Source organism: Felis catus, chromosome B2 (assembly GCF_018350175.1).
Source record: "Felis catus isolate Fca126 chromosome B2, F.catus_Fca126_mat1.0, whole genome shotgun sequence".
NCBI lineage: Eukaryota > Metazoa > Chordata > Mammalia > Carnivora > Felidae > Felis > Felis catus.
In genome coordinates, this window is record NC_058372.1 from 9,989,595 (window position 1) to 10,017,460 (window position 27,866).

The following is a 27,866-nucleotide window of genomic DNA, read 5'->3' on the forward strand; positions in this document are numbered from 1 at the left end:
AGAAGCCCCGAGTCTGTTTCTCTCTTGGAGCCAGTGTCACAGATTAATCGTTGTGTTTCTCCATGCCTCTCGTTGAGCGAATTTTCAACGGACAAATTTTAAGGACACGACTTGTAAAAACAGAAGTAGCAAGATGAACATGAAAATTCCTTGCGATTCTCCCACAAGGATGAGAAAATATTACCTGTTGATGTATTTTCTCTCGGCTTTCCTTCTTTGGGAATTTTGCTTTCTGTGTGATTTGGAACCCTGGGTCTTTTTCTTTCCTCTTCACACGACGGCACGATCGCTTTCTCATTTGTTTCAAATCATTGTATTTCGACACGACTCTTAGTATGATTTCACTATGCACCCCATGATGGAATGCTCTATTTCTGAGTTTTTCAGAATTTTAAATGGCCAATGGCATACATCTTTATCCATAGGCTCTGAGTACTTTCTTAAGATGTATTCCTAAAAGTGAAGTTACTGGCCCAAATGATGAGCGTCTTTAAAGTTCGTAACTCTTACTGAATGGCTTCCCAGACAGGCTCCACAAAACTTATCCTTCCCTGCGCAAAGCAGGAGAAATCTTTTACTTCCTGCCTCCAGTGAGTCATCTCTTAAAAATCTTTGTCAATTTGGCACATCTGGGTGGCTCAGTCAGTTAAGCCTCTGACTTCGTCTCAAGTCATGATCTCACTGCTTGTGAGTTTGAGCCCCACATCAGGCTCTCTGCTGACAGCTCAGAGCCTGGAGCCTGCTTCAGATTCTGTGTGTGTGTGTGTGTGTGTGTGTGTGTGTGTGTGTGTGTCTGCCTCTCCCCTGCTCACTCTCTCCCTGACTCTCCAAACAGTGAATAGGGGTGCCTGGGTGTCTCAGTGGTTAAGTCTCCGACTTCGGCTCAGGTCATGATCTCACAGTCCACAAGTTCGAGCCCCGCGTGGGGCTCTGTGCTGACAGCTCAGAGCCTGGAGCCTGTTTCAGATTCTGTGTCTCCCTGTCTCTCTACCCCTCTCCCACTCACGCTCTGTCTCTCTCTGTGTCTGAAAAATGAATAAACCTTAAAAAAAATTTAAACAATGAAAAAACGTTAAAAAATTTAAATATCTTTGCCAGTTTAATAGTGGCCTTTGGCATGTCATTATTGTTTTAAATTCATATTTCTTTGGTTATCCCCCAGAATGTAAACCTTTTTGTTTGTTTCCTGAGCATTTCTATTTTTATTACTGTGATTATCAGTTTCTATACATCTGCTTTTTAAAAAAAAACATTTCACTTCATATCTTTTCAGGCTGTATATGCCTTCTGGGGAAAAAATAGAGTTAACATTAAACAAAAAGAGAAAAAACACTCCTAATCCAACAATACAAAATTAACCACTGCTAACATGTTGCCAGACATTTTTCTTTGCATATGTGTATACATTTGTCTGCATTCATTCATATATTTTGCTTATAAACATAAGGAACATTTTTAGGAGCTGTTTGCCAAAGTGATGTTACACTGTCCATGCAGTTTATATTCTATCTAAATGTTAAAAATATATTATAAACATGTTTTAATTTTTTCATATGTAGTTAAAACCTCATTTCAAGGTACTGAACGGAATTTCATGCTATATATGCATACCATATCAAACCCAGTCTCTAAATCGTTGTTTGTAACAGGATCAAACTATTTATGATAGGGAAAAATTTCTAGAAATAGAATTTCTACATATATACACATCTGTGTTTTTCTCTTGACTATAAGTAATTTTCTGAAATTTAACATTATAGAAAAGATAGGCTACTGTGTATTATGATCAAATTAAAAATAGGTTATAGGTAGCATACTGCCAAACGATTTACTTTTTATCTTTCTACTTATCGTATATTGGCCAACTCTCCCATTGATGTACCCAGTTATATCTCAATTTTTTGGTGCCCTCTTACTTCTTCATCTTATGAAGGAGGAACCATGGTTTAACCCTTCCTTTACCGGTAGATGTTGAGGTTGTCATCCTAATTTCTCCATTACGTATCTATGTACCTTTGTGAGAACAGATAGAGGTGGAAATGCCAGGTCATCAATATTTCAAATGCCAAAATATATTTCTAAATTGTCCGTCACAAAGTTTTACAAGTTATATTCCCATTCATAGTGTATTAGAATGTCCATCATCATACGGAGTTTGGACATTTAAAAGCTTTGACTATATGTTGTTAAAGGAATTGAGTCCAACTTAGAGAATTTGAACCAACCTGGGTTCCCTTTGCCAATATAGAAGGAAAGAAAGGAAAATAAGGGAAGGAAAGAGAAAGGAAAAAAGGAAGAAAAAAAACCACTTGGCTATGTCGTTAATTATAACCTTAATGTTTTTGCTGTTTTGATTAGTAGTAAAAGCTACTAAATTTAGTTTTATATGTAACTTCTACACAGAAAAATACTATGGAAATGATATTGTGGTTTTTTTATTCCTGAGTAACTGATCTATTAATGAATACCCTTCACCCATTTTCTTCCTGAAGGGCTGGTGTCATTCTTGCAGATTTATAGGAGACTTTTGAGGCCCAAGGTCTTTAAGTCACTAGCATTGATACCCTTGGTGGGATCCTAACAAGTAAAACTATGTACATTCTTATTACACATACATTAGAGTGGATATTTGCTCATAAATTATCGCTAAGACAGCTGATGCACGCGAACTTCTAGGTGAGTCTTTTCCTCCATCTTGTATGTCAGCAATGTGTTCACAGTTCAAAGGAGCTGCAGAGGCCCACAGAAGCTTCAGGGAAGGAGGGCAGCGAGACACAGAAGGCAGTGATGGAAGAACGTGGCGCAAACTCTTTTAAAAACTGACAGACTTTGAGGGGCGCCTGGGTGGCTCAGTCGGTTGAGCGTCTGACTTCGGCTCAGGCCATGATCTTGCAGTTTGTGAGTTCGAGCCCCACGTCGGGCTCTGTGCTGACAGCTCAGAGCCCGGAGCTTGCTTTGGATTCTGTGTCTCCTCCTCTCTCTACTCCTCCCCTGCTCATGCTCTGTCTCTCTCTGTCTCTCAATAATAAATAAACGTTAAAAAAAATTTAATAAAGAAAAACCTGACAGACTTTGAGATGATTCAGGGCAAAGTGGGGCGTTAGTCAAATTAGTTTATTCTGCTTGCTTCCTCTTTCGGATCCATTCTTGTAGCCAATGGTATCTTGACTGCCTAGCACATGACAAGAACCATGCTAGTCACTTGTATACCGTGGAAGTGTAAGGGCATTACGTGACTGGCCCCCAATTAATACAATGCTTCTTAGGGTTCAGGTCAGCTGTGGTAAGGCAGATCTAACAAAAAGAGGATTATGCCAATGAGTACCAATTGATCCTGTTGTTTCGTTTCCTACATATTTCAAGGAACAGAAAAATGCATTATGTGCTCATGGCCTTCAGAGTTCTCACGGGCCATTGTAGTGTCACATATAATTAAGCATAAGTAGTGTTTTGAAAGAATACTAACATCACATCTGGCTAACAGTCATGGTTGGCTTTGGCCTTCCAGGGTTTGGGGATAGTGTGTGACCCCTGTGATAATGAGATACATTCATCTTTCAAATATTAACTTCAGATGGAAGTTGTCACATGTGCCCTTTTGTTCCCATGGTGTTAGCATTTATGAAGAATTGAGTCACATGTTTATTTGGAAAATTAAAAAAAACCCAGTAAATTCATTAAATAAGATTAAGCCACCTGAATTGTGAACTCTCTAATATTTTCCCTCTCATGTTTATTTTTTTGAGGCTTCAGTTTGGTTTTTATTTGCAGTCGTTCTTTATTTTGGAAACTATATCTATTGTTTGGCATCCTTTGAAATTTCAAAAGGCCAATCACAAATTATAATTTATCAGATGAAATAACATGGGGATATTTGACAAAAATCAGTGGATCTGATGACCTTTGAATAAGCCTGCAGCTATGAGATAATATACAAAAAAGTATCTCTGGGAGAAAACCCGGTGGACGAGTTCAGAAACAGCACTCAACATTTGAGCAGATCTACTTTCAAAAAAACAAAACAAACAAACAAAAAAACAAAAAAAAACCCCAAAAAACCCACCAAAAAACCAAAAAACACGGATGTCAACGATTTAGAAAAGTCTTGTTTGCGAAAACAGATTCTTTTCAAGGTGCAATGATAAATTAAAGACTTCAGAAATTCATCATCACACATTTTCTCTGGAACCAACAAACGGAAATAGTCTATTTTCTGTCATTAAAATTGATTTGATTTTAATTTTGACAGTCACTGGAAGCTAATCTATCATCTTTACTTTTGACAGCAAAGCCAGCAAATGGGTTCCGCGAAAAGGATTTTTGTAGGATTCCGGTGGTTGTCATTACTAGAAGGCTTTTTGTGAATAATACGTGCCGAACTTGGCTTGACTCCTCATTTCCAGTCCTCTCTACTCCTTTTGTATCGAATTGCTAATAACTAGCTTCATCTTTTGTCACCAAAACAGAATGGCTTTTTTGTTTGCCCACAGAACTGTATTGCTCAGTGTTGAGCAATGAGTTATCACAAGATGATAATCCACTTCTCTGGAAACAGGTCTGTGACTCCACAGGCACTTCCACAAATAACAGACTGCAGGCTTTTGAGCAGACACTTTTATACCCCTTTTGAAAGCTGTTTATTAAATCTGGGGAGAAACTGGCTGACTGAGAGAAAGCTACACCAAATACGCTTATTTCCCTGACCGTGGAAACCTTTTCTCCTGCCTCAGAGGGAACGGACCATGAGAAACTTGATAACTCACGTGCATTTTGGACAGTCCATCCATACATGTATGGTTCATTCCCAAGCCTTGTCTCGTAATGAAGGGAAAGATTTACAGAGCAATAGCCTAGGATTTTAAAAACATAACGATAGTTTGTACTGTAGTTTCATGTCCCCATAAGGAAATCATTTACAAAAAAATACTAGATAATCATTTTTCATGTTTCCTTTGTCACTTGGGATGTCTATGCATCCACTTGTATCAGTCAGGGAACCAGGACCAGTGTGTGTTATGGGATAAGGGATTCATTACAGGAATCGGGGCTTCCACCGGGTGGGGTGGCGGGAGCTGGGGGGGTGTGTTGGGGGTCCAGGTGAGGGTCCGAGGCGCAGTGAGTCAGATTCCAAGCACGGTGGACGGTGAAGGGGAAGGTCTTCGAGGCTCTGGGGAGCTGGGCCTCTGCGGGTTTGCGAGCACACATTCGGTGGTGGGCCTCGGGCTACTGTTGGTCAACAGGGTCCGCTCGTCCAGAGTCGCTGGAAGCAGCTTGGGGGAGACTGAGGGTGAGCCGGAACCGGCCGGCGTCTCCGCCTCTTCTGTCCCCGCTTCCGATCAGGACGACCTTCGTTTAGAGCGTAGTCTACTGTCTCTCTCCTGCTTCCAGATCTCCTGTGCTTTCCTCCCTGGGCTTTAACTCAGACCCACACAGGAAGGACTTTTAGGAAATTAAGTTCCAACTTATCCCAGTTGACTCATTGCAGACTCACAGGTATTTAGCAAAGACAACAGAGACATTCTATAGGAACGTGATATCTCCACGCTGTATTGTCACCCCTACAATAAAAAAGACTGTCTTGAAAAGATATATCTTAGAAAGAAATATGGGAAGGTTTTAGAATATTATTGACAGCTTTTAAAGAATACCCTGACCAAAATGATATTCTAGCTTTCTTTTTTTTTTCTTATAGCTTTCAACCTTTATATCTTTCCTTATGGCTCTCAACCTTTATATCTTGCTTTTGTCATCCACAGATGACACTCAAAGTATCAAAAACCAAAGTGGAGTAAGTACTTCAGGGTCGAATTTTCATGTAGGTGATTCTGAGTAGACGGTGTCACATGCTCTCTCAGACATCTCTTCTCATGGCCAGTCTTATAAAGAAGCATGGTTTCTCCAGGGTATGCATTTCTCTTTCATGGCACCATTTTACAGAACCACGAGTTTTTGAAAGATGGCGAAAGAAGATACATAGGCAAGTTGTGAGCCACGAATTCTGAGTTCTAATTCATTGAGTAAGAAAAAAACAAGGCACCCTGGTTGGCTGTATTTCCCATCAATATTAAACTAGAAAATAAATATGTTTTCAATGTACATATTCAAGCAAATAAAAATTTCCCATATTAAGCAAAGTCAGTTTTTGCTGACTTATCGGCATAAAGATTGAGCACTATTTCTGAGCGCCGGTCTACCGAGTTTATTCAGTATATACCCCCATTGGGGGAGAGTGGTGGTCTTAGGTACAGTCTGGTGATTGACAAATAAAATCTTTCTGGCTCAGCCATTGTGGGAACATTTTGCACCCCAGGGACAAAATTACTGTGTAACTGAGCTTTCTGTAATGCTTTGCGTCTGGAGCAGCTTTTCCTGGACCCCCTACAAATTAGAACAGAAAAAAATGCACTCCTCATTGTACAAAAGCAATGAGACAGATCCCTCTCATCCGGGTCCCTAGCACTAAGTTGCAGTGATGTCTGATTCACCACAGCCTTGGAGTCAAGTTCATCAGCTACAGTGGTGATAACTGTCTGGCCACTTGTCACCTCCTCGAAGGTGCTGTTAGCACGTCAGACAGCAGAGCCCTGACTTGACCTACCAGAGCTGTGCACGGAAGTCAGATGCATGACTCGCGGACCCCTGGGGGGATTTCTAGAAACACATTAGGACATCTCCTTAAAGTAACAGCCCGCCATAAGGAAAGAAAAGCTCAGAGGCATGGAGATTCGTGCATAAGTTTACTGATGGTTTGGTGAAGACTGAGACATTTGGTTTTGTACCCAGTCCTCCTCCTGTTCCAGGAGCCACAGGTACGTCTCTCCCCCAACATGTGACGTCCCTGTCCTGTGCTGCGCTGGTGGAGCAGAGCGCCTTCCTACCTGTGACGGCAAGAGTTTGAAAGCATGGATAGGTTGCAGGGGTGGGCAGACTCACTGGTATGAAAATACCTTTTGTCAAGTTCAAAAGCACTTCTCCTTGGAGGCTCTGCAGGAGTCGCTCGCTGGTGATGCGATGCAAGTTCCCCACCCAGACAGAAGCTGGGGAAGTCTTAGTCTTCTTTATTCTGGCAAGTTCCATCAGGTCATCTCAGATGCAGAGATTCGTCCCAAAGTCATCTCCGTGACTACTGCCAAGAGCCTCGGGGGTGGGGGCTGGGGGGCTTCTTGTGGGTAGGGGTGTCCCTCCCCCCCCAAAGTTAGAAATGATGTATCTAAACATCCCTGAAGTCTCATTTCCTTCACAAAATCTTTCACTCTGGAAAATTCTCAGTTCCAGTGACTCTAATCACTTAACGAGCCCTTTTATCTTTTCTGCTCTCCCACCTTCAGAATTGCTGATGGAGCGAGCCAACTTCAAATGCCCATTGATGGAATCTTTGAATGGAGACAGATGCAGACTCAAAAGTTTGCATGCCAACACAGAAAAGCAGCCTCCACACTTCTTAGGATTCAATTTGAAAATTTCGGTTAATTAATTTTAGCCTAAATAACTCTGACAATGTGGAAAATTCATTATGCAGTTTATCAGAAGAGATGCATAAGCCACTCCTCAGGAAAATTCCTTAAAATGTTCCTTTTTCTCTTAAGCATTTTGATTCTCAGAGTAACCTTTCCTATCTTTACACTTGGATGGAAGTAGAAGAACAGTATGACAGATTAGAGCCAAAGTATTTATCCGGAACAGACATTTTCGAGTCTTTGTAAGACTAAGTGCAACTCCCACTGGAGTTCATTTTTCGTGGTTTTGTATAACGTTAGAAAACAGCATGGGGGCGCCCGGGTGACTCAGTCGGTTGGGCATCCGACTTCGGCTCAGGCCATGATCTCACAGTCCGTGGGTTTGAGCCCCGCGTCGGGCTCTGTGCTGACAGCTCGGAGGCCGGAGCCTGCTTCAGATTCTGTGTCTCCCTCTCTCTCTGCCCCTTCTTGGCTCACACTCTGTCTCTCTCTCTCAAAAATAAATAAACATTAAAAACAATTTAATAAAAAAATATAAAGAAAGAAAAAAGCATGGTTTGAGAGTGAAGGTGCTCCAAAGATCTCAAAAGCTATGCCTGAATTTATGACATTGGAATCATTTGTATAAAATTTGTTTTATTTATCTATTTATTTTTAACTTTTATTTATTTTTGAGAGACAGAGACAGAGCATGAGCAGGGGAGGGGCAGAGAGAGGGAGAACCCAAATCCGGAGCAGGGCTCCAGTCTCTGAGCCATCAGCACAGAGCCCTACTCGGAGCTCAAACTCACAAAACTCAAGATCGAGACCTGAACTGAAGTCAGACGCTTAACCGGCTGAGCCAGCCGGGTCCCCCCCCCCCCCATAAAATCTGTTTTAAATGAAATGTTATTTTAGTGTCAATTATATTAAATAATATTACTTTATAGGGTTTAGTAGTAAGAGTGGTTGTATATCTGTGTAATAGACCTTTGTAATAGACCTGTGTAAAGCAGGGAGCTCTGTGTGTGTGTGTGTGTGTGTGTGTGTGTGTGTGCACGCACACACACACGCGTGCATGCCAGGTAAGAGTCGCCAGGGAAAAAACATTTGCTAAAGATGAGAGTGGGCCTCTATAACCCCACAGACATCACTTCACGGACATTGAGTCCCTTGCTCTTTCTTCTTTTGGGCTCCACACCTCAGGCCATAGGGCTGTTACCTGGTCTATTTCTCAGCATGACCTGAATTTTCGTCAGACCCTCTGGATGTCACGTTCATATGCCTGCTCCATTCCGTCTCACCATTACGTCCATTCTCTCTCTCTCTGTCTGTATTTCATATGTATGTCTCTGTCTCCCTCTCTCTCTCTCTCTCTCTCTCTCTCTCTCTCTCACACACACACACACACACACACACACACACACACTGCCTCAGTTGTGCACACCTAGCTACTCTGCACTTGGCCCAAACTGCACAAGCAGTAGAAGCTGAAAGCTTGCTCTCCCGAGGAGAATTATAAATTTATGATCATTGCGGATGTGGTTTCTATGGATGCTTCATATTTTCTGTCTTGGTGAGGGAAAAGGGGAGGATGGTAGGCAGATTTGAGAAAACTCAAGGCGGCCGTTAGAGAATTACAGTCCATGAAAAGAAGATAAGGGGCCAACAACGTGTTTATGAAAACCACAATCACAGGTAAGTCCCTGCGGGGAAGTTAGAGATAAAACTGAGACTTGAGATGGGGGGTGGAGGAGACCGCAGGTCAGATGCTTGATAAGAAAGAAAGAGACTTCTAGAATAAGAAGGCATCAAAGGGTGATTTAAGGTAAATATATGGATTTTTCAGGGAAAGACTCACATCCTATCAATTACAAATAAACTCGCTAAAGAAAAAGTATCGGGGCACCTGGGTGGCCCAGTTGGTTAAGCATCCGACTTCAGCTCAGGTCATGATCTCACAGCTTGTGAGTTCAAGCCCCACGTCAGGCTCTGTGCTGACAGCTCGGAGCTTGGAGCCTGCTTCAGATTCTGTGTCTCCTTCTCTCTCTCTGACCCTCCCCTGCCCCTGCTCACACACTCTCTCTCTCTCAAAAATAAATAAACATTAAAAAAATTAAGGAAAATATCAAGAAGGGTGACCTGTACTTGCTGTTTCTCAGATAATCTGCTCGTGGAGACAGAGGAGCTCAAAGTATCAAATCATTTCACTTTCGTAAAAGTTGCCAGACTTTACTTTTAAATATTTATATCATATGATAAGACTCAGTTTTTTTCTATGAACAAACATCTTCAAAGGTATTCCCAAGTGACTTCCAAAGTCTGTGACAGTTATTTCGTTTCAAAGAAAAAGGGAGGGGGGTTCAGGAAAATTAAAAAAAAAAGTGTGCCCGAGATATTAGCACACATTCACACACATTTTAATTACCAGAGTATCCTCTTTGTTTCCATTGAATAAGGACTGGAACCTAGCTTTACGTAGATACTGGTTTCAAATCGAAAAATTGAGACAGTGTTGCTCAATATGGGCTCATGAGCTTTTAAAACCTGTAGTTCATGAATGTCCAGAAAAGGGGCTTTGACCTCTGTGGAGAAGGATTTGCAATCTGACAATGTTGCGATCGATAATATTCTGTGTGCTACGTTGTCTAAACACAACGATTGCACAGGTAAAGTGTGGTCTATCGCGATGCAGTAGCCTCAGTGAGAATTCCTGTTGTGTTCCATATTCTCTCCCCCCTCCCCAAGATATGCATCTCTCTGGGCAGACACACCACAGTCCGTCCCTGGGAGGTAGGACTAGGCAAGTGAGGCCAGCAGAAATGGCAAGTGGAGGACAAAGCTGCTAAGCAGCAGGGACAACAGGTGACAGTGATACGCACCCAGCTGTGCCTGTGTGGGGAGCAGGGGGTGTCTGGCACAACTCTTTGAACAGCGTCTCCACTTTCACCTCCCTGGTAGGATTCCCACATGCCTACTGCACAGCTTTCTCCCTGACTATCCTTGCAATATTGGAATGTCCTTGCTCGGATTCCCTTCTCCTCCCCATTTTCCTACTGCCAGATGATGATGTTCATTACCTGCTCCTCTCTGCCCCAAACTCACCTCTGAGATCATGGATTGACCCCAAGGATCCCATTCCCCACCCAAGAACCTCTGATCCTGTACTTGAAACATCCCCCTGGTACACATTTGTCTGATTTTCCTGTGCCGGGCTGGCTGAGAGGTCTGTACTTACAGAAATATTATGATCAGCCTTCGAGGTGAATCAGCTCTCAAGAAGACAATTAGATGAGTATTGAGGAGACAGAAAGGGGCCAAGTCAAGGCAATTAGACAGCGAAATCCCTACATAAGTCAAGAGTTAGGTGATGTACACGTTCTGAGGTTAGGAACATAGGAGAATATAACCATTCTTCAGCAAGCATTTATTAAACATTTACAATGTTCCAGGCACCTTGATTATCAAGTCTGATCAGTTAATGATTGCTCATGTGTTTTTTGCAGGAGCAGTAATTAATTCAGGGCATTGACAGCCAAAGTCCTAGTCTGTGGACAGGTATTGTAAGCATGCCTGCAAGAAGAAGAAATGCTTATTATACTAAGGAAGCCATCTAGAAGTAGCCTCAGGACTGTTATTCCTCCCTTCTGACCTAAAAAGCAAGGCTGGCTGGGCTGAGAACAGTGTGGACGGACCCAGGGCTCTGTACCTTTAAAAGGCACGTTACAAGTGATTCTGATGTGGGGCCAAATTCTGAATTACTGACTCAGCAAACCGTATTGATTTATACTACAGACACTTGTTAAACATTTGCTACAAGTTTATACGCAAGGATAAATTAGAAAGGAGTGCTACACCCAATGTAGTTTGTAGTCTGATAATACACAGATGTCTTTAAGGTAAGCTGAAATTTCAATGATGTAAAATAGATATAGATAGAGTTAGAAAAAGAAGAATTTACTGATGAAGTTTCTGGAAAAGCTTTGGGTGGAAAAAAAGAGCATTTGAGCTGAAGTTTGAAACATGGTTCACGCTGAAATTATTTTTAATGCTAAGGCAATCCATCTGTACTTGTGAAAGCCTACATAATATACACATTTGTACACAGATGCACACAAAATTGTTCCCGGGTCCACAGAGAATCTACATGTATGCATAGGTGGGCGTTTCTAGTGTCTGTCTCAATATAAATAGGAATGTCGATACAAACATAAGTATAATTATAAACGGATATAGACATAATTGGGAATCGACATTTTTATAAAAATGGAACCATTTTATACACGACAGTTTGTGACTTATTTTTTTTTTCCAAAAAAACGTACCATGGATATCACTCATGGGAATCAGTATTGATCTATAGCATCGTTTTTTGTTGCCTGAATGCTATCTTGTATATAGATGTATTATGATTTATTCAGCTAATCCTATAATGTTGGGAATTTGAAGCTGTTGTCTTTTTTTAATTTTCTGTCATAAACATGCTGAAAAGTGGATTCCTTAAAGTGAATTCATTTCCTTAATGACGAATGTCTAGAAATGGAATTTTTAGGTCAATGCATATGCATTTTTTTTAACAAGTTGGTAGAAGGCTGAGATGCACCCCAGGAGGGAATTAATGTAAACAATAGCCAAGGTATAGGAAAGTGTGGGCCACCGGGATAGAGGGTAACGGGGATTATGTTTTGCCTGAAGAATAGGGTAAAGGGGGATGTCAGTCCATTCAGACTGCTAGACCAAGAACACCACAGACTGGGTGACTGACAAACAGAGACTTATTTCTCACAGCTCTGGTGGCTGGGAGGTCCAAGATCAAGGCGTCCACCAACAGATTCAGTATCTGGTGAGAGGCCCTTCCCTGGTTCATAGCTGCCAACTCCTGGTGTCATTACCTGGTAGCAGGGATGAAGGAGCTCTTCCGGGGTGTCTTTTCTAGGGCACTAATCCATTCATGAGGGTTCCACCCTCATGACCTGATCACCTCTCAAAGGCCCCACCTCCAAATACCATCACTTTGAGGGTTGGGGTTTCAACACATACATTTTGGGGCGGTGGTTGGGGGGCAGGGGGGACACAAGCCTTCAGACCCAAGCAGGGGAGTACTAAAAGGTAAAGAAATCTGGCTGAAAAGTTCAGAGAGGGCCAGAATGTGCAGCCTCCAATAGTAGATCAAGGAATGGAGGCATAACAGCATTCAGTGTTCGGTGGCTTTTCATCTAACACTGTGCATCCTTTCCTCAGAATCGCTAAGGATTTGGGATAATTCCAGAGTTTTTGACGCTCTCGCTTTGGTGCTTTATATTGTTGAATAGTCTCTTAAGTGCTTTGGGCAGACAACAAAACTACCCAGTTTTCGGAAACCATCAATGCTTGGCTACATGGTCTCAAAGGGTGGAAGTTCCATCAATGGCTGCTGTCGACATGGGGGTGAGGTGCCCAGTGTCCAGGGAGCGAGCAGAAGGTGGCTGTCGTCGTATTGGTCTTTGCACCTCCACCCCAACCTACATGGCGGCCGACGGTGATTTATTTCAACGGAACAAAGGAAGTGTCCTTCACATTTTCTCTCTTCATGGGCCGTGAAAGAGGCACCCAAAAGCTTCTCAAACCATAGCAGGAAGGAGATGGGAGACAGACCCATGGGGACAGTCGGAGCTGGCTGTTCTCATTTGGGGAGAAGGTTCATTATCTTTCTTTAAATTTCCTCTCACACTGGGAAGCCGTTATGATTCTGGCCCGCCTCCTGACATTTTTATGACTTCGTTTATTTTAATACATGGTTCATTGTTTGTTTTGGAACAGCCCTCAAAAAATTCCTCCAAATGGCCCTTCAGCGTAGCTGATGAGACATTTCATCATGTCCTCTCTTGTCACTTCTTACTAGCTGCCTAAACTTTTCTCTTGGGTGAGGGTATAAAGCTCTGTGAGAGCGCTTTAGGACCATGGCACTGGTGTGCCTCTTCCTCGGATGGTTCCATAACAGTTGGTCTCTTTACACGGAGATTTGTGTCGGGCCCCCCACTCTCAATAGGGGGAAATATGACGCGTCCCCTCAACTTGAAGAAGAAGAAGGAGAAAAAAAAAACCTTTTAAATTCAATTAAGTAACAACCAGCAGCAGCAGAAGCAGGCCACTAAAAGGCATTTCTTTCTCTCGGAGTGCTTTTCTTTCCCGGGGGGGCAGAAGGGCTGCTGTGCAGTTAAGAGTCACATGTTTGATTGACTCGCTCCCAAGCTGATGTTCACACTGCTGTATTCATCTTGCTCCGTCGACTGTGACATGCCGCCCGGATGCGGCGAGGCTGACAGGGAATGTGAGGGGGACCAGACAGATGACGACGTCTCCGTTCTTCAGAGCCCGTGCTGGACGATCTGTCACCTGATGATAGGCCACAGCCTGTCATTTATTTACTTACAGCTTTAATGTGGGTAAAGTGAGCAGAAGAAGGGGGGGGGGGTGACAAGAGGCAAAGAGAAAGTGAGCGGTTGCAGGAAAGAGAAATCTGACAGACCCTTTTCGGCATCAAAATATCAACATCCGTCTCGTACCTCTCAGTGGGCATGCCTGCCCAGGAGCCAATTATCAGCAGCATCCTGGCCAAGAAAGCAGATTTGCAAAGCAGGAACTTCAGCCATGGAGCCTTCGGGGGTGGGGTCGACAAACCACACGGCCTCTTGATGCTATTAAGTGCCCTGAATTTCTTGCACATTTAATTTCGGCAATATTCGGTGATGGTTTTAGCGAGCGTGTGTTCCTTTCGGTTCTTTAACCTGTACACATCTTACGGAGTAATTTGTGTGCACTATGGAAATCACCATCCGAGTGTCCCTTTAGCTTTAAAAGTGCTGCTAAAGATCTGGTCTTGATGACAACACCTTCGAAAGCCACTGACCTGGCTGTTTTATGAGATGACATCCTGGTTACGGGAAGGAGACACCTGAAATATACCCGGGCAAACAACAATAGATATTTTAACTACTGATTCTGCAGGAACAAAACTGACTATTCATATTTTAAGAAAATCTTGTAAACCAAAATATTTGTCTTCTCCTGTGTCTAAATGAATAAAATATTCTTGAGTTAAACACATTTTTCATAAAGTTTATTTATTTATTTGGAGAGAGAAAGAGAGAGAGAGCATGGGAGGGCCAGAGAGAGAGGGGGAGACAGAGAATCCCAACCAGTCTCCGCGCTGGGAGACTTGAACTCACAAACCGTGAGACCATGACCTGAGCAGAAACCAAGAGCCGGACGTTTAACCGACTGAGCCACTCAGGCGGCTCCCCCCACCCCCTACCTTTTTTTTTTCCATTTAAAGTTTATTTATTTATTTTGAGAGAGAGATTGAGAGAGAACTGAGTTAAATTTAATGAGTAAAGAATTTAATTAAAAAGGCATGAATTTATACAGATGTATAAATGTTTTATGCACAAACGGATTTGAGCCATTATAACAGCTTTCGAAAGGCATCAAGAGTTTGGACATTCTTTTCTTATTTTACAACAGTAGGTCTGATTTTGCCACCCGGCCCTTGGCCGAGAGTCACAGGCACTTCCCACACGCTGAGGATCTCACACTGGGCATGTGAAGTGAACAGGGAGAGTCTGACTGGAGGGCACCTCTATATGCCCAAAGACCAGAAAGCGTTCACAAATCATCACTAACGATGGCGTTGATGAGGCCCAGGTGTTGGGTCCAGCATTATGTCAATAAAACCCATCATGCAAAAATATCAAAGAACTGACATATTTCATCAGAAGCATCGCCCCTGGGAAATCAGAGCTGTAACCCGTAGTAGTCAAAGTCCAACAGCTCGAGACTGAGTGTTCTCGACGAGGCTCGGGCTCTTTGTGTGTTTTTCCAGATGCCTCCTTCGGCATGTCTAGATTTGCTGTGCATTCTCCGGATATGAGAGGAACCCCCTTTTAGGCTCTCAGATTTGCAGCGTCCAAGCAGGCACTCAGCGGGCAGCTTGGAAGACAACAGGTGTCACCTTGGCCCAGTGAAGGCAAAACCTCCAAGGAAGTCAGGCACATACATGTGATTTTCCAGAGGGTGGAATTTTGCATTTTAATAGTGGGTGTCTGCTTTGGGAGAGGAAATGATTCCAGCCGATGCTGAGAAGGTCGTTGGAGAAGATTAGACACAGTTCACCCTGTGGATACATCAGCACGTCTTCCCTAAACGTCTCCCCCGCTCTTAGACATTCCGTGTGCTTTGCGGCCTCGGGCTCCAAGCTGGGATCAGAACAGAGGAGGCTCCATATGGGGTCCCCTTACTGAACGTAGAAATCCAAGCTACACTCGATCTGTCACTCCTCCTGTAGAACTGCTGCCGGGAGAAGGGAAATATTACCACGAAGCCTGATGATCAAAGGGTCGGGTGACATACAGCCGGCAACTTTGTACTGTTTCTGGAGCTGGTACTGTCTTCACTTCCTGGCGTGTGTGATTTGGCATATTCCGGCAAATGAGCCACGTACTGAAGTAGAGTTGCTTGACCCCCCTGAACGGTTGGACATTTTCGGCGCACCTTCTGAGGTATCACTTTGTATTGGCCAAGACTCCCACTTTTTTTTTTTCCCTGAAGAATTTCGGGAGGGAAGAGAATTTTGTCCCCTTCTACGTAGTTGGCAATGTGTCTCAAACGCTTAAAGGAGGCCCAATTACCTGTCCTCGGTTTCTTGCCTTGGCAGCAGTCGTGATGAATCCTATAACCTCGCTCACGACTTAGCTGGATACTGTTTGCGTTGGATTTATGTGGACACAGGTGGTGCCCTAAGGGTCCAAGCCTTTATGGGCAACACCTGCTTCTATTTCTTTTGCCTGCGTTCTTGCTGGGTATGACATATGTGAGGTGGGGCCTTAAGTTCTATTTGCAAGATCAGCGAGGTGAAGAGTGTTAAACATTAGGATTTTATTACAGCTAAGCTTTATTGTTCTTCTCAACAGCCCCTCATGGTTCTTTAGCCTTTTTTATATCTCTGGTTAGATGTGGTTAATAATGGTGACTTGGGAGGAATTCGAACCAGAGGGAAGAAGGGCAAGAACATGCTTGGAGCTGACCTTACCTAGGAAATTTCCATTCCTGGTCCCCCGTAGAGCAGTCAGTGTTTTACCATTTACCAAATATTTTCAGTCTCGACGATTACACGTTGCAGTATAGCCTATAATAATTTTAATAATAGTTATAGAGAAAATTATTTCTTGTTTGTTCTTCCATCAAATACTAAGGACCTCCCACCCATGGAGTCCTCAGTAAACCTCTTGAACCCTGGCCCTGATCTCAATCCCTTTAATACGTAAAAGGATTGCTCTTTCTTTTTCTTTTAATTTACATCCTCTCTCCTTTTCTAAGCTAAAACAGCTCTTTCCCATTTCCTGTCTCTCGCATTCTTTTTGCGGCAAAGGTGAAAAGTAGAAGTAATTATTATCCGCTGGGACTGTTTCTGCAGAGACCATAAGCTATGCCCAAGTCTTGTGTAATTTTTATCGCTAACATTTTTATTCTTGACCCAGCTGCGACGCTGCGTCCTTCCAGCATTAGTCTATTTGCATGGAAAGCTCCAAACACAAAATTATATCAAACGTAATGATAGATAAGCAGTTAGCAGAGTCATATGGTTGCAACTGAACATTGCTTCCCTGTAATATCTGTGAGCAGGGGTAATATTTAAGATATTTATCCTATCAAGCAGCCAAGCACTGATTGGTGAGTGCGGGTTAGCTCTAAACAACGGATGCAGGCTGACAGATGCCATCCATTCCCTGAAGCTCCCCTGTATGGGGGAGCATCTCAAGGTGGGAATACAGGAGCGGCGGTCTCCATGGTGACATAAGAGCAGCACTCAGGAAGGCGCATCGCCCTCTGTTTTAGTCTCCTAGTGTCCTTGAGTCCTCTCCTCTTCTTAGAAAGACACCAGTCATGGGTTCGACGGCCAACCCAAAGTCCACGATGATGATTTCATCTCAAGATCTTTAACTAATCTGCAAAGATCCTACCTCCAAATAAGGTCACGTTCTGAGGTACTGGGTGAACGTGATTTGGGGGGTGCCACCATTCAACCCATTACATTCTCACTCTCACTATTTCTTGGAATGATATAAACGGCAGGAGATTCTCAAATGGCAGGTGCAAATCTTCTTAATGATCTCCTCCCAGAGCGACATAGTGGAGGTGTTCATTTTTTTAAAATTTTATTTATTTAGGGGCGCCTGGGTGGCACAGTCGGTTAAGCGTCCGACTTCAGCCAGGTCACGATCTCGCGGTCCGTGAGTTCAAGCCCCGCATCAGGCTCTGGGCTGATGGCTCAGAGCCTGGAGCCTGTTTCCGATTCTGTGTCTCCCTCTCTCTCTGCCCCTCCCCCGTTCATGCTCTGTCTCTCTCTGTCCCAAAAATAAAAATAAAAAACGTTGAAAAAAAAAATTTTAAAAAAATTTTATTTATTTATTTTGAGAGAGAAAGAGAGAGAGAGAGAGAGCAGGGGAGGGGCAGAGGGCGAGAGAGAGAATCACAACCAGACCCCACAAGGTCACTGTAGAGCCCGTCTCAGGGCTTGATCTCACCACTGAGAGATGACAACCTGAGCTCCCATAAGAGTCCAACGCTTAACCAACTGAGCCACCAGGTGCCCCGAGAAGTGTTCATTTTTCAGTTTTGTACTGATCCATCCATCAACTTAGTTAATTCTCCATTTGATGATGGCAAAGGCAGAGTGTTGAAACACTTTGCACCGTGCTTAGAATTTGAAACGATCAGTCCTCTAATACCTGTCCAGAACTGTTTTCCTATTTGTCTTCCCCACTGGATCCTCCCAGCAGCCAGATGGGGGAGGGTGGAGTGGATTCGAGTCCTGGCCTCAGCGAGCAGGATGCCGAGACCCAGAGGGGTGGGTTTGTGCAAGTGTTCCCCTCAGTTAGTGATTGACGGAGCAGGACTGGGGCTTCCACGTCTAGGCGCGATTTTCTCCCACGAAACCGATCCCATGACGGTCAAGAAACAGCCTGATCGTCACAATTTTTTCCTGTCACAGTCTTTAGGGAAACCCCTTCCTTCACTTCCGTTTCCAGATACAGATTTTCATTTGACTTGGAGATTTAGGGACATGGTAGCTTAGCCACTGTGGCTTTGAGATCAGTCCGAACTGTGCTCTTGTCCAGGCTTTGTCATGTTGGAGGTAACCTTTCTGGGCCTCGGCTTTCTCGTCCAAATGGAGAGAGTAGAATGACCTTGTAGGGCGATAACGAGGACAGTTGATGTAATCCATGTAAAGCATCTAGCAAAGTGCCACCAAAACAGATGTATATTTTACTACAGCGCCGAAGAAAGAGGATACGGTACGAGGCAGCAGTGTGGGTTGGGTCCGCAGAACCAGCTGGATGGTTGTCGGGCAGATACCAGACAGTAGGTCTCAGTTGCACGTGCGGTATTATGGGAGTCTCCAGGTACCGTCTAGCAAATTCTCGGGGTGGTTTCTGTGTGTCAGACATAAAGAGGTGAAAAAGGAAGCATCTCTTTCACAATTTTTTAAAGTTTTTTTAATGTTTGTTTATTTCTTAGAGAGACAGAGACAGAGTGCGAGCGGGGGAGGGGCAGAGAGAGAGAGAGGGAGACACAGAATCCGAAGCAGGCTCCAGGCTCCGAGCTGTCAGCCCAGAGCCGGATGCGGGGCTCAAACCCGGCAACCGTGAGATCATGACCTGAGTCGAAGTCAGATGCTTAACCGACGGAGCTACCCAGGTGCCCTGTATAGTTTTTAACCATTAATGAAAACAGCTGTGTCCAGAGGCGCGTGGGTGGCTCCGTTGGTTAAGCGAACGACTTCGGCTCAGGTCATGATCTCACGGTTCGCGGGTTCGAGCCCCGCGTGGGGCCCTGTGTTGACAGCTCGGAGCCTGGAGCCTGCTTCGGATTCTGTGTCTCCCTCTCTCTCTCTCTCTGCCCCTCCCCAGTTTGCTCTCTGTTTCTCTTTCTAAAAAATAAATAAACATTAAAAAAAAAACACTTGACCTTTGACCAATTTGGGGGTTAGGGGCACTGACTTCCCCCCCCCACCGCGTGGTCCGAAATCCACTTACAATTTTTGACTCCTCAAAAACTTAACTACTAAGAGCCTACTGTTGACCAGAAGCCTTACCAATAACACAAACAGTTAATGAACACATATTTTGTATGTTACATGTCTTACATACTGTAGTCTTATAATAAAGCAGGCTGGAGATAAGGAAACGTTCTTAAAAATTCATAAGGCAGAGAAAATACATTTACAGTGTTGTACTGTAAAAAATCCACATACAAGTGGACCCGCCCAGTTCAAACCTGTGCCATTCAAGGGTCAACTGTTATATTTAAGACTGAGTAGGAACTACCCTTTTATTAAAATTTACCTTTCCTTTCCACGTTTTCAAAAGATACTTGCACAAGCCTCCCATCCCTTGGAGTGCTTTGAAGGCAACGCGGGAACGAAAACTCTTAGTGTTTCCGAAGGAATTTAGAGGCACAGGGTATTGCCAGGGTCGGAACAAATAAAAATAGCTTTTCAGGGTTCCATATACTAAAAACGTACCTCTTGTTCTGAAGCATTTTCTTCCACAGCAGTTAACACACAGGCAGAACACAGTTTGAAACGTTTTAACTAGCCGTCTGCACAACTTCAAAGCCCGTACTCAGGCCTGCATGTTGCTCCTTGGTTAAGCCTCCCAAGCAAATAAGCCAGAGACACACAGAGACAATAGGCCTTCCTGGTTGAAATGAACACGTTACTTTCCTTTGTCAGCAAACGTAGACATTTGTGAGAAAGCCCGCCTGGAACGAAATCTACATGGGGAGCCCTGTCTGCCACTGACACACACACACACACACACACACACACACACACACACACACGTGTAAAGCAACATTCACAAGAAATGGTCCCAAGTTTCCGTTCCATTGCAATCTACATCCTCTTCTGAGTCTCTTACGGCTCTGGACCATTTTCAAGACTTCTTTCTTATCCCAACACACTTTGTCTTATGGTTGGCATCTTTCCCTTTGAAAATTCAAGCCAGAGCCATCTCGACCCTTTCCTGGAATTTGGCCCGTCAAAATTTAGAGTAGGGTACATCATCCTTTTATTATGAAAGTACCCTTGCTCTTTTTTTTTTTAACATTTATTTATTTTTGAGAGTGAGAGAGGCAGAGCACGAGCAGGGGAGGGGCAGAGAGAGAGAGGGAGACACAGAATCCGAAGCAGGTTCCAGGCTCCGAGCTGTCAGCACAGGGCCCGACGCGGGACTTGAACTCGCGGAGTGTGAGATCATGACCTGAGCTGAAGTCGGACACTTAACCAACTGAGCCACCCAGGCGCCCCAGTGCCCTTGCTTTTTTATCCCACCCAGAATAGACAGGAAGGAAGCAAAACACGAGCATTCTTTCACAGCTTGCTTTAGTGTGAGCCTTGCTACTACTCTGATAATTCCGTTTGGATTCTGTTCCATGAGTCAGGTCTATGCCAGTGAGAGAACACGGAACAGACACAGTCTCTACCTTCAATCAGGTTACAGTCTGTGCGGGAGAAATGAAATTAAACATAAGCTGCCTGAGCAGTGTCTTCCACAAAGTGTCTACTGAGAGGCAGGAAACTTCTGTTCCAACTCAGAGTTTTATCCAAGATTAATAAAAGACGAGATGATGAAAGATCCATTCTCTCTGTTTTCCGTGTCCATGAAATAATTCAACGTGATTAGGCTAGGAAATGATTTCTGCTTGATTATCCTGTATTGGTTGAGTGATGAAGCCTGATGTTGGTTTCCTCACAGTCCAGTCATATTTCTCTGGGGTGGTGACATTCAGTGGCCCTTAGGGGAAATGGGAAGGGGAGAGGCAGTCAAGAGTTGAGGTCAAAGAACGGGAATGAAAATCAGAGCTCCGCGCTCAACTTTTCTGTATTTTTCTAGTTCAGAGAGGAGAAAGAATGAACCAAGTCGGCCCGTCCCCTCAGTTTCTCAAAGCAGGCTCTTTGAAAGCTCCGGCTTTGGAAGTTCAGTCAAGAAAATCTCTTCTCGGCCTCTCTGTCTTCATGGCGATTACATCCGGTAACCATGGCGGGTGAAATGTTGCTCTCTGAATTCCAGTCGCGGGTCGTGGGCAGAGCCGGGATTCAATCTAGAAGCAGATGCCCTTTGGCAAACTCCTCCACCATTGAGGAAGAGTGTTCACAAACCGGAAATGGCATCTTAAAGGCGGGGATCCTCTTCCTTTTTGATGCCTGCTCACCGTCAGGCAGTGAGTGAAGGAGCCTCGACACAAAGATGTCGTCCAGTGGCTGTATTCCCTCCAGACATACTGTAAACAGGAAGCTGTTCACAGGGTGTCTCAAAAGCTTCCATTTACTTTTCGGCTTTTAAAATTTCAGAAGTATAAATGCACTACCTTAGAGAAATCTTGTGAAATAGTAATTATTTGTGTTCCTTTTGCAAGTATGCAATTTTGTGATTCTTGAATCATTTTTAATTTTTTAAGTTTATTTATTTATTTTGAGAGAGAGAGAGAGAGAGAGAGAGAGAGAGAGAGAGAGGTGGGGGGGACAGAGAGGGGGGGCGGAGAGAGAATCCCAAGCAGGCTCCACGCTGTTAGCTCAGAGCCCAGCACGGGGCTCAATCTCACAAACAGTGAGATCGTGACCTGAGCAGAGATCAAGAGTCAGATGCTCAACTGACTGAATCACCCAGGCGCCCCTCATTTTTAACTTTTGGTATTTTTACATTTATTTATTTTTGAGAGACAGAGATAGACAGAGCACAAGTGGAGGAGGGGCCTAGAGAGGAGGAGACCCAGAATCCGAAGCAGGCTCCAGCCTCCGAGCTGTCAGCACAGAGCCCGACGGGGGGCTCGAACCCACAAACCGCGAGGTCACGACCTGAGCCGAAGTCAGACGCTCAACTGACTGAGCCCCCCGGGCGCCCCCATTTTTAACTTTTTTAAGCAGTATGTACCATCTTCCACAAGAGAGACTGGAAAAAAATTAAAATAAAAAAATTCTAAAAATTCACAAAACTGCGGCTCCTGGATGGCTCAGTCGGTTTGGTGTCCGACTTCAGCTCAGGTCGTGATCTCACATTCCGTGGGTTCAAGCCTCGCGTCGGCCTCTGTGCTGACAGCTCAGAGCCTGGAGCCCGCTTCAGATCCTCTGTCCCCTTCTCTCTCTCTCTCTCTCTCTCTCTCTCTCTCAAAAAGAAACAAACATTAAATTCTTAAAAATAAAACAAATAAAATAAAAGAGAAATTCAGAGTGAGACCGCAGAGCTGTGCTGGTTCTGGAGGTCGGGGGGCGGGGAGCTCGTCTTGGAGATGGGGGGTGGGGAACGTGGGGGTGTGGGGGGATTCAGCAGGGCTGTGTGGATTTGCCAAGAGTGCCTAAGGAACCACAGTCCCAAGTTCTTTTGATGCACTTTCTACTTCGAATACAACGCAGACTCGGTCACTGCTAAGTGTTCATGTCAGACGAAATGGATGTAAAGCACGAGGTGAAACCAGCAGGTCTTACATTTCCTTCTAGAAACGAAGGAGTTACACTCTCCTTTCCCGTCTGGCGTTTGGTTTACAGAGTGCAGTGAACTGCGCAGGAGCGAGGCATTTGGCTAAGAGGCGGCATCGTGTGTCTGTAAAAGAGACTAACGTGTGCTCCTATTCTGTTTGCTTTGAGAACAAATATTTTCCCTGAAGTTAAGTCTGTTTGGCTGGATGGGCAGGGTGGGCATGTGAAGCGGGGCGCCATGCCTGGCTGCGTCCCTCAGAGGCCGTGCCCCCGAAGGAAGCCTGGGGTTCTGGAGAGCCACGGTCACTCTTCGGCCTGTCCCTGCGTCCTCCCTTCCCCGCGACACCGGATCAGTCTTCACGCCCTCCTGGGCTCCTCACCCACTTGGCAGGAACCGGCCGTTCTCAGACCCACTGCCAACACCCTGCTGCCTTGCCCAGTTCGGAATCCTGGCTCAGTCACGTGGCCGGTCTATCTTTGCCGACACAGCTTCCATGAAGATTGTAGAAAAGTGCGATGATTCTGTGACGTGCGACGCCCCCGGCTTATTGGTACCTGTCATTTAGGGTTGTGCACCGTAATCGAGCTTGCCGTTGGGGTTTCCCAGCCTCGACCCAGCTGACAGAAACAGATCCAAATCTGGATACACCACTTAGGAAACCGAATATAATGCCCTTTGAGTTGTACTCTACCTCTCGTGGTTATAGTGAAACAGTGGTCCCTTTGAATGATCAAGGGATAGAGGGCTTAGTATGACTTTTGTAAAAGTAATTACTCTGATTTTGGCTCCATATAAGGATGGCCTTTCCAAAAGTTCATGTCATTCGACATTGGAATGAGCCACCCGATAGGTGGTAAGCTTCCTGTCGCTGAAAGTATTCAAGGAAAGACTACATGGCCAGGAACGCACTGCACAGAAGAGGATATAATCCTCTTGAGAATTTCTTCCTGATCTAAGGTTCTCTGCTCGGACCAAGTCTCAGTCTTGCAAGATCGTAATGATTCCCGTTCCGGGGGCTCACCATTCACTTCCAGCTTCTCCCATCTCACTTTCCACAAATGCCCAAGTAACAGCAATCTTGATGTCGTTTCTCCCTTTTCCTTTTATAGCGATGGTAACTGAGACGTAGAGGCAAGTCAGGCGCTAGGGCTCCGGGCACAGTCGCAGTGTCACATCGAGCACGGCCGGCAGTCTGACATGAGCAAGATCCGAAACACCCCAACCTCAGGCTGCTTATCTGCCAAGTTCAAATTACCTACCTCACAGGGCTGCCGAAAAGGCTAAGAAGGTAACTACGAAGGATCCCGTGCAAAGCATGGCACGTCCAGTGAAGACAATTACAAATATTCAGTATTTGTTAGCTGTGGTGGTTTTGATTAGTCACCTGGGTTGTCTGTTCCCAATTAGTCGGCACATCTGTCACTTGCCTGCCACAGACGGATGACGGATTCGATTTTGAGGGTTTTGCTAATTATTGGCGTTAAAGAAAAAAAAAAGATGAATCAGTATAATCGTCATTGCGATTTATGCCCTTTTACCGATCCTAACCTTCCTTTCTGTAATTCTATTAACGAAGTTATTTTTAAGAGTGGCTTTGAATAAAGTTTGAGTGTACCCCTTTTTAAGAGTATGGTCAACTTAAAGCTCTTTAAAGAGCTCCTAATTCCGGCACGCCTCCCCTAAATTCCAATTCCAATTTTAAAAGCCTGTGTTACCTACCGTCTCCCCCGATTACCATTGTCATCAGAAAGCTTGTTCTGTTTGTCTGTCCGAGAATGTTTGGACTTCAACATTTCTCAGATTTTTGTTTTGTTTACAGAGTGCCGATTCACACAGAAGTGGTAGCGCCCGTTCTGACATATGAATTATGCTTGCCCACGCGGCTTTCCTTTCCCTTTGAGACAGAAACGATCCCAGGGAGCGAAAAGCAAAGATAAGCTGAGAATAGACGTGCGATCTTAGTTTGTGCACGTTGCTGTTTTGTTAACGTCCTGGTGCATGGGCATTGTATTTTTTGCACACACAGTAATAGTCAATTTTTTTTTTTTTTTAGAACCTGCATTACAATGTTCAGCTCATTACAAGTCATGACAAAGCCCCGTTGGAACCAAAGAGGACTGACGCTCTTTATATGCCGAGAAGCTGTTCCCATTGTAAGTGAAAGAATTTTAGTTCAGGAAATATCAACCGGCGATTGGCTTCACGGGCTGTTTACAGACCAGCTACTTTTCGCCTTTCGTGTCTCGCGTGCTGTACTGAGGCAGTCTTAGGCTTTGAAGCTAGTCTCCTCAAATGTGATCTAAGATGATAAAAATCACACCAGGCCCCAACTGGATCTTTATGTCACAAAACTGCCCCTTTTTCCCCTCTCCCTCCTGTCCTCCATTCAGAGCTAAAACAAACCACTTCATAAGAACCTCATAAATTTTTCCCTCTGTGCATTCTAGTTAAAAGACCCTCCTGTGCCGGTGCATTCTGCTCTGTGGGGACACTGTGTCACAAATCTGCTTGTGGGGAGATCAAAGTGGGACATTCTCAGCTCACAGAACGCCTGATGTGTCCCTGTAATGCATCTAGCGGGTCTTTGAGTGCACTCACTTTCAAAAGGCGAAGGGGAAAGGGGGCGTTTTATCACAGTCCATAACACATTCAAATTTCGATACAGTTTGTAAACTCAAAAGTAATTATACCTTCGGCAGATAAATGGCTTTGGTCGCTTTCTCCGGAACCACTCCCGTCGTAGAAATCGCTGGATTCTTTCTGGCATGGAATAATTCATTCTCTTTTCTTCCCAACAGAAAAGTTCTAACTTGATTTGTAAATTGTGAATACCACTTCCTGATCTTTAAAAATGTCTGATATGGAGAGGTGTTCTGGAGTCAGAACAGCCTGGAGTCAGTTAAGCTGTTTCATACCTATAAACTTTGAGCCACAGCATCGTTTCTTCGCAGGATCATTCATCAATAACAATTCATTTCCTTTACCACGCAATCTTTGCTGAGAATCCACTATACGGTATAGTAGGTATCAAAGGTGGGAGAAACTTTAAGAAATCACCTTCGCGTACTGGTGACCCTCATTTTTTATAGAGCCAGAATCTGAAATTCACCCAACAGTACACATTTATGAAGTGTTATATTTTATCTAGTCTCTAAACACCAAAGATTGTAAAATATACCATTGCTACATGGACCGGTAAGACAGAAAAAGAAATATGGCGGATTGAAATTATGAATTCACTTGGACAGTAAGACGGAAATTCATATCCCAGTTGCAGAGAGATTGTAAGTGTAAGTCTACCCCATTAATACAAACATACCTCTCGTTCATGAAATACATAATTTGCACCCTCATTTTTCGTAAACAGAACATTGTAGAGAATAGGCATATATCCTCTCCTAAGGGAAGGGGAAATCAGGATAGCTGTTTAGGTTGGGGAGGCGGGCAGCCACCGGAAGAGGAAGTAGAAGATAGGACTGCACCCAGATGTAAGACATTCTTTGGCTAGAGGCTGTCCTAGAATCAGAAACATATTACTTGGGCCCATGCAAGGCATAAGTTTCCAATATCCTTGTCTGGTTATAGACCTTTCCTTCTCGCAGCTTGTGATTTTTTTTTTTTTTTTTGTAGGACACCACCTCAATGACAGCAATTGGGCAAAGCTCCTATGCACTTGGGGTTGACTTCAGGGAGGCACTGATGGTGGCTGTTCCCCACTGCTCCCACTGCTGGTAGATGTGCCCTTGTGCATTTGGGAGAAGCGTGTACTTGGGAGCTGCCTCTCTCGTCCCCTCAGGGCTTGGCTTGATTGTCTCTAGCAAACCCGAGCCACCTCTGGGGCTCAGGGGAGTAATGCTAGCCTCTTCACAGGGAATGGCTGGGATCCTTGGCTTAAGAACAGCAGTTGGTTATTAGAAATAAACGTGATGTGGGGCTCCTGGGTGGCTCAGTTGGTTCAGCGTCTGACTTTGGGTCAGGTTACGATCATACGGCTGGTGGGTTCGAGCCCTGCGTGGGACTCTGTGCTGACAGCTCAGAGCCTGGAGCTTGTTTCAGATTCTGCGTCTTCTTCTCTCTCTACCCCTCTCTCGCTCGTGCTCTCTCTCAAAACTAAATAAACATTTTTAAAAAAGTAAATAAACAGGACGAGAAACAACAAAATCAATGATACGGCTTTTGTTTTGGAGTATACACCAAAGTATGGCCAAGTCTGTCAATGTGAAATAAAGCCATTATAATAATTTGCACTGGATACCTCTTCCCTCCATAGACCATGGGTTGTCCGTAGGTACAGCCTTCAGGGAGATCTGGCATTTGTCATTCAGGTTCTACTTGACTGCTAACTTGCTTTAAAACTTTTCCTTCCTTATACAGCTGATTACTTTCTCCGAAGACGCAATGTAGCGTTCCAGTCTCCGATAAAAAAGGCAAGATGCAGTATGTGCCCAAGTCTCAGAAATCACTATCATTTAGTTAACGTCTTGCTTTTGCTACTCAGTATTTCTCATTCTATTCAAAATACCACAAAATTAAGATAATAGATTCACAAAACTGATTCAGAGATATTAATCACTTCTGAGCTTGTTTCCAGACTTATTACAATTCATTACTTTCTCCTGATGTGGTTAATGTTGTCATACTTTGGAGCTGGTATGCTATGCCATTATCAATTTCTAGAAAGCTCCACTTACATGATTATATCACTTTGATTTTTTACATGTCTTCATTTATTTCCTGGAAGTTATTGAGCTGACATAAAAAAAGCCATTCTCTAATGGGAGTGAATTTTCACAAGCTATTTCCATCAAGTCTCATGCTCAGATGCCGCCTTTGGCCCTGTGTCAGGCATTCGATTTCTTTGTTGGCGTTGTCTTTCTTCTCCTGAGCGTCTACAGGTGATCCATGTGCCGATTAT

General features: G+C 44.1%; 1 long non-coding RNA gene across 5 annotated transcripts in view; it reads left to right on the top strand.

The window, feature by feature from the left end:
* Window positions 1–27,866, top strand: part of LOC111560415 — a 213,959-nt gene that overhangs the window by 161,101 nt on the left and 24,992 nt on the right. For all 5 annotated transcript variants that reach the window (XR_002742170.2, XR_002742171.2, XR_006597516.1 and 2 more), the window contains 2 exons: window positions 24,061–24,239; window positions 25,005–25,104. This is a non-coding gene — a long non-coding RNA (uncharacterized LOC111560415). The remainder of the gene's footprint in view (window positions 1–24,060; window positions 24,240–25,004; window positions 25,105–27,866) is intronic.